The following is a 6,411-nucleotide window of genomic DNA, read 5'->3' on the forward strand; positions in this document are numbered from 1 at the left end:
CTCGGCCAGCGTCTCTGGGCTAGTGTGCCTCACGGCTTTTGCCCTCGCAGTGCCGCGACGCGCGGAACCCCGCGAGGAGGCCCACGCGCACGACACCACGAGGAGGACTACGTCTGTACGTCCGGGAATATTGACCCGGTTCCCTTTCGCCCAGGGTGCGATCACCCCGCCGTTCCCGGGAGGGAGGTCGGCGTGGCTCTCGCGGCCGCTCGGAGCGGAACTTCCCTAGGGCTTAGGATCGACTGACCCATGTGCAACTGCTGTTCACATGGAACCCTTCTCCGCAACTCGGCCCTCCAGGCTCTCGTTAGAGTATTTGCTACTGCCACCAAGATCTGCGCCCACGGCGGCTCCACGCGGGCTCTCGCCCGGACCGCTTCTTAGCTCACCGTGGCGTCCTTCCTACTCGTCGAGGCCGACTCTATTCGGTTCTCCTTGCCCCGACGGCCCGGCACAGCCATCACGCTCAGCGCCATTCATTTTCAGGGCTAGTTGATTCGGCAGGTGAGTTGTTACACACTCCTTAGCGGATGCCGACTTCCATGGCCACCGTCCTGCTGTCTGTATCAACCAACACCTTTTGTGGGCTCTGATGTGCGACCGAGTCGGACGGCTTAGCCAGGCGTTTGGTTCATCCCACAGCGCCAGTCCTGCTTACCAAGAGTGGCCCACTGAGCACTCGTTCATTCTCACTCGTCCGGCTCCAAGCCAGCGAGTCGGACCTCTTACCAATTGAAAGTTTGAGAATAGGTTGAGGTCGTTTCGGCCCCAAGGCCTCTAATCATTCGCTTTACCAGATAAAATTGTTCACGAATATCTCCCGAGCACCAGCTATCCTGAGGGAAACTTCGGAAGGAACCAGCTACTAGATGGTTCGATAAGTCTTTCGCCCCTATACTCAGGTCGGACGATCGATTTGCACGTCAGAACCGCTGCGGACATCCACCAGAGTTTCCTCTGGCTTCCTCCTGCCCGAGCATAGTTCACCATCTTTCGGGTTTTAGCATGCTTGCTCTTCCTCCGCTCCACCGGACGAGCCGGACGGAACGGGGTGGCGGTGCGCCCGACCCAGAGGGCCGGGATCCCGCCTCGTGACGGCCCTGTGCCGACCTTCACTTTCGTTATGCCAGGATAGGTTTCGGTAGACCCCCTCGACTTGCAAGCCTGCTTAGACTCCTTGGTCCGTGTTTCAAGACGGGTCGAATGAGGAGGCCTCGCTCACGCCCGACAGACCCTCCGCTTCGGCCGAAGCCGCGGCGAGACCGGACCCTCCGGATCCCGCCGGCCACGCGACAGCAAGCTGTGCACGCGACCGACGGAGACGCCGGTGGCCCGGACCCCGCTGCCTGAACCCCCGGGGGGGCAGGCCGTCACGCAGAGTCCTCGACAGAGAGCGCAGTGAGCAACCGTGACGGGCGGCGTAAGACGGCGAGGGCCGAAGCCCCCGCACGCCGCAGCCTCGCCCGCCCCTCTGCTCCGCTCTTCGGTCGGTCGCCGGGAAGGGCGCCGAACGGTAGAAGTGCGACGCGGACCGGACGGCGAAGCGCCGCGGGTCGGTCCCGAGGGATCCGAACCCGCACACGCTGCCGCGCCGACCGCGCCTGAATCAACCGGACGCCCCATGTAGCATGCGGCACTCATCCGTTTACTTCTTGGCAGTTTCACGCAATGTTGAACCCTCTCTTCAAAGTTCTTTTCAACGTTCCCTCACGGTACTTGTTGACTATCGGTCTCGTGCATAGTATTGAGCCTTGGATGGAGTTCACCACCCCTCTTTGGGCTGCATTCTAAAACAACCCGACTCTTGGAAAGCTTTCCCTCCGGCCTTCGAGTCCGCCCTACGGGCCTTACACCCGCTGCGGGTAAGCTGCAGCCCCGATCACAGTGGACTGCGGCCGGACTCTGTCGACCGGAGTTCAGTTTCCTTACGCCACAGGTCCCTCGCACCGCAAACGGGCGCGGGGATTCGGCGATGGGCTCTTCCTGCTTCGCTCGCCGCTACTGAAGGAATCCTTGTTAGTTTCTTTTCTCTCCGCTTAGTGATATGCTTAAATCCAGCGGGTAATCTCATCCGATCTGAGGTCTGGAATCGTGAAAGACACGTGGAACGTGATCGGAGTCATAGCGGCGACCCGGGGTCTCTCCTTCCCCGGCGCTCCCCGAAGAATCGGGTCGCCGGCGGGAAAGGGTGGCCTACCATGCGCCTGCGAGAACGCAGACGGGAGGACGAGAGACCCCGCGATTGGGTCGACCGGCTCTGCCCGGCAGAGGCTCCTCGACCGTTCCGGGGGGTCGGACGCTGGACCGCACCACGGGCGCATACGTCTACACCCCGATGGCACGTCGCACGACCGACGAACCCCCGGTTACCGATCGAGCCTGCTCGCCGAGTTTCACCGGCGCCGACATCACAGAACTCCATCTGACACTGACCCGACGCAGCCGGCCGTCGAAGGGACGGCTGCGGCCGGGCGCTCCTCCGGCGCGCGAACACGCCGACTCTGTGAGTGATTGTCTTCAGACGCTCAGACGGACGTGGCTCGAGGAGCAGAGCATCCCCGAGCCGCCATTTGCGTTCGAATAAGTCGATGATCAGTGAGTTCTGCAATTCACATGAATTCTCGCATCTAACTGCGTTCTTCATCGACGCACGAGCCGAGTGATCCACCACCAAGAATTGTCATTTGCCACTGGAAGACTCCCGCGTTCGCAAACTCTCCTCAGAGCCGAGGGAAGAAGTGGAACGGAAGGAGAAAGGACACGGGGACTCTGTGCCTTCTTTGCTTGTGACTGGAAAGAAATATCCTCCGTCGAGCCGAGGGGGGAAGCGGGCTCCCTCCTTCCCCCCACCGCCGCGAGGGCGGGTCGCGCGAGTCAGACTCGCCGACTGGGGGGAAATCGGGCGACACCGGTGCCCCTTCTCTGCCCTGCGGAGAATGCCTCGAGGAGCGCCGCGCCGCGGACGGCGACGGCGTCTCCACCCTTGCGGGACTTCTCCCTCGAAGCTACCGGGAGTGCGAGACTCCGTGAGACAGACGACGAGAGAAGAACCGGGTACTCCCCGGGCTGGTCTGTGTGTGACACGCCCGTCTCCTTTTTGTCGGAGAGAGCGAAGGCGAAGCGCGGGGTCTGACCTCGACCGTGGAACGGGGAAGGAGGCGGTGAAAACCCCGCTCGAGTCCCCCCGGCTTTTCCAATTTGCTCTCTCCGCGTGTCTCTCTGTGACGGCTTTTCCGACATTCCCCCTTTGTTCCCTCTCCGATCACGGAGGGGAAGGGTTCTGTTAATGATCCTTCCGCAGGTTCACCTACGGAAACCTTGTTACGACTTTTACTTCCTCTAAATGATCAAGTTTGACCGTCTTCTCGTCGCGCCTCGACAACCGGCCGAAGCCGGGGGTGCCAGACGGTCGATCCGATGGCCTCACTAAGTCATTCGATCGGTAGTAGCGACGGGCGGTGTGTACAAAGGGCAGGGACGTAATCAATGCGAGCTGATGACTCGCGTTTACTTGGAATTCCTCGTTCAAGGGACACAATTACAAGTCCCTGTCCCCAGCACGGAGAAGTCTCAGCGGATTACCCGGACCTTTCGGCCGAGGGCAAATGTACCCGCTGCTTGCGCCAGTGTAGCGCGCGTGCGGCCCCGGACATCTAAGGGCATCACAGACCTGTTATTGCTCCATCTCGTATGGCTGAAAGCCATTTGTCCCTCTAAGAAGTTCGCGGCTCACCACGACGGGTGGCCGGACTATTTAGCAAGCAAGAGTCTCGTTCGTTATCGGAATTAACCAGACAAATCACTCCACCAACTAAGAACGGCCATGCACCACCATCCACAAAATCAAGAAAGAGCTCTCAATCTGTCAATCCTCACTGTGTCCGGGCCGGGTAGGTTTCCCCGTGTTGAGTCAAATTAAGCCGCAGGCTCCACTCCTGGTGGTGCCCTTCCGTCAATTCCTTTAAGTTTCAGCTTTGCAACCATACTTCCCCCGGAACCCAAAGACTTTGGTTTTCCGGAGAGTTGCCCGCCGCGTCATGGGAGGAACGCCGGCGAATTACGAGTCGGTATCGTTTATGGTCGGAACTAGGGCGGTATCTGATCGCCTTCGATCCTCCGACTTTCGTTCTTGATCAATGAAGACATTCTTGGCAAATGCTTTCGCTGTCGGGCGTCTTGCGACGATCCAAGAATTTCACCTCTCACGCCGCAATACGAATGCCCCCGGCAGTCCCTCTTGATCATTACCTCAGGATCTCAAGACCAACGAAATAGAACCGAGGTCCTCTTCCACTATTCCATGCTGAGCTGTTCGGGCACTTTGGCCTGCTTTGAACACTTCAATTTTCTCAAAGTAAACGTTCCAGTCTCGCACGGCACTCAGTTAAGAGCACCGCACGACCAACCGAATCACTGGCCGGGAAAAATCTCCCACGACTCCCGTTTGACGGGGAGAAGGGGAACGGGCAGTGCACGCCTCACGGCGGACCGCCCGCCCCGGCCAGAAATCCGACTACGAGCTTTTTAACTGCAGCAAATTTAATATACGCTGCTGGAGCTGGAATTACCGCGGCTGCTGGCACCAGACTTGCCCTCCAGTAGATCCTCGTTAAAGGATTTAAAGTGTACTCATTCCGATCACAGGGCCTCCGAAGAGGCCTGTATCGTTATTTTTTGTCACTACCTCCCAGTGTCAGGAGTGGGTAATTTGCGTGCCTGCTGCCTTCCTTGGATGTGGTAGCCGTTTCTCAGGCTCCCTCTCCGGAATCGAACCCTGATTCTCCGTTACCCGTCACAACCATGATAAGCGCATAACTTACCATCGAAAGTTGATAGAGCAGACTTTTGAAGGGAGCGTCGCCGGTGCAAGACCGTGCGATCGGCATGATTATCTAGAGTTCACCAGCGGAGACCGGACCCCGAAAGGACCGGGCTGGCCTTGTTCCTAATAAGAGCACGCTTCCCCCGAAGGGTCGGCGCTTTGTTGCATGTATTAGCTCTAGAATTACCACAGTTATCCATGGTATAAGACTTTCTCCAATAAACCATAACTGATCTAATGAGCCATCTGCAGTTTCTCTTGTATGTTCAGGATTGTACTTAGACGTGCATGGCTTAATCTTTGAGACAAGCATATGACTACTGGCAGGATCAACCAGGTAACGGTCGACAGAACCGGGCTGGGCCCGTTCGCCGTCCGGGAGTCGCTCTCGCACTCCCCTCTCTCTCTCTCTGAATTCTCAATTGTCGATGCCGTGCTATTACGGTACAGTGATCGAAGAACCGCCCGAAGGGATTCTCGAGGTGTGTATCTCTACCCGAGTCGACTGGGTCGTCTCGAGAGGAGTCGCAGTGGTCCCGCCTCGGAGACGGGACCGGTTCGAAGCGACGCGGGAGGGCGACGGCTCGTCCACTGGAACAGGGGAGAGCAATCGCACGCCTCGAGCGTGCATTCGTTGCTTGGATGAAAAAGCCCGTACCGAGCGCCGAGTGCAACACATGGTCGCAGCAACGGCAGCATGCCCGAACGGGTCCCGTGGAGAAAGCTCGATATCTGACGACACCGAGGTCCTGCTCTTTCTCCACCGGGGGTTCTGCGGATGAAAAGGCTCAATATCTGAACGTCGATATATACGTGTGCACGGAGGGACACCTCTGCTCACGGGGCGAGTGGGTGAAAACCCCCGCTCTGAGCGCCGAGTTGCAACACATGGTCGCGATGAAACGACGGCTGACCCTACCGAAAGGGCCCGCTGGAGTCCAACCATGACACGTATACACACACGACAGACATTAAAAGCCTTCTCGAGTCTTGGATCGACTCTACTACCCCCCTCATATATAGAATCCGATTCACTCTGCCCGCTCGTTCTGACCATTGGATCACACACTTAAGCCAATACCCGCTACACTTAAGAGATCTCGAAATCTCGAACGAGACCCAGATTCTCTGCGGGTGAGTCGGGCGGCCTGCCGTCGCCGTCGGCTTGCCGTTTGCCTTTCGCCTGGTCGCATGGCACTCGTGCCATCGACCACGCAACGCGAGAGGCCTTCTCCCTTCTCCTTTCTCTCTCATCTCTACTCTCTCTCTTCTCCACCGGGGGTTCTGCGGATGAAAAAGCTCAATATCTGGGATTGTATATATACATATGCACGAAAGAACCTTCTACTCACGGGGCGAGTGGGTGAAAACCCCCGCACCGAGCGCCGAGTTGCAACACATGGTCGCGATGAAACGACGGCTGACCCTACCGAGAAGGCCAGCAAGGGTCTGACGTGCAAAAACATATTTACGCACCACAGGCAAGGAGCCTTTTCGAGTCTCGGGTGGACTCCCGTCCGCGAAAGCTTCATATCTGAACGTCGATATATACGTGTGCACGGAGGGACACCTCTGCTCACGGGGCGAGT

At 58.3% G+C, this 6,411-nt stretch overlaps 3 non-coding genes across 3 annotated transcripts in view; all 3 read right to left on the reverse strand.

The window, feature by feature from the left end:
- The window catches only part of LOC139968383 (large subunit ribosomal RNA), a 4,026-nt gene extending 1,941 nt beyond the window's left edge, over positions 1–2,085 (reverse strand). The window contains exon 1 of the ribosomal RNA XR_011793383.1: positions 1–2,085. This exon is cut by the window's left edge and continues 1,941 nt beyond it. This is a non-coding gene — a ribosomal RNA (large subunit ribosomal RNA).
- A 434-nt stretch (positions 2,086–2,519) lies between these two features.
- LOC139968322 (5.8S ribosomal RNA) lies at positions 2,520–2,679 on the reverse strand. Its single transcript, XR_011793328.1, has one exon. It is a non-coding gene; the product is annotated as a 5.8S ribosomal RNA (ribosomal RNA).
- Positions 2,680–3,284: 605 nt separating this feature from the next.
- On the reverse strand, positions 3,285–5,162 carry LOC139968357 (small subunit ribosomal RNA). The gene has a single exon (XR_011793362.1). It is a non-coding gene; the product is annotated as a small subunit ribosomal RNA (ribosomal RNA).
- Between the last annotated feature and the right edge of the window lie 1,249 nt (positions 5,163–6,411).

The sequence above is a fragment of the Apostichopus japonicus genome, chromosome 5 (genome assembly GCF_037975245.1).
Source record: "Apostichopus japonicus isolate 1M-3 chromosome 5, ASM3797524v1, whole genome shotgun sequence".
Classification (NCBI taxonomy): domain Eukaryota; kingdom Metazoa; phylum Echinodermata; class Holothuroidea; order Aspidochirotida; family Stichopodidae; genus Apostichopus; species Apostichopus japonicus.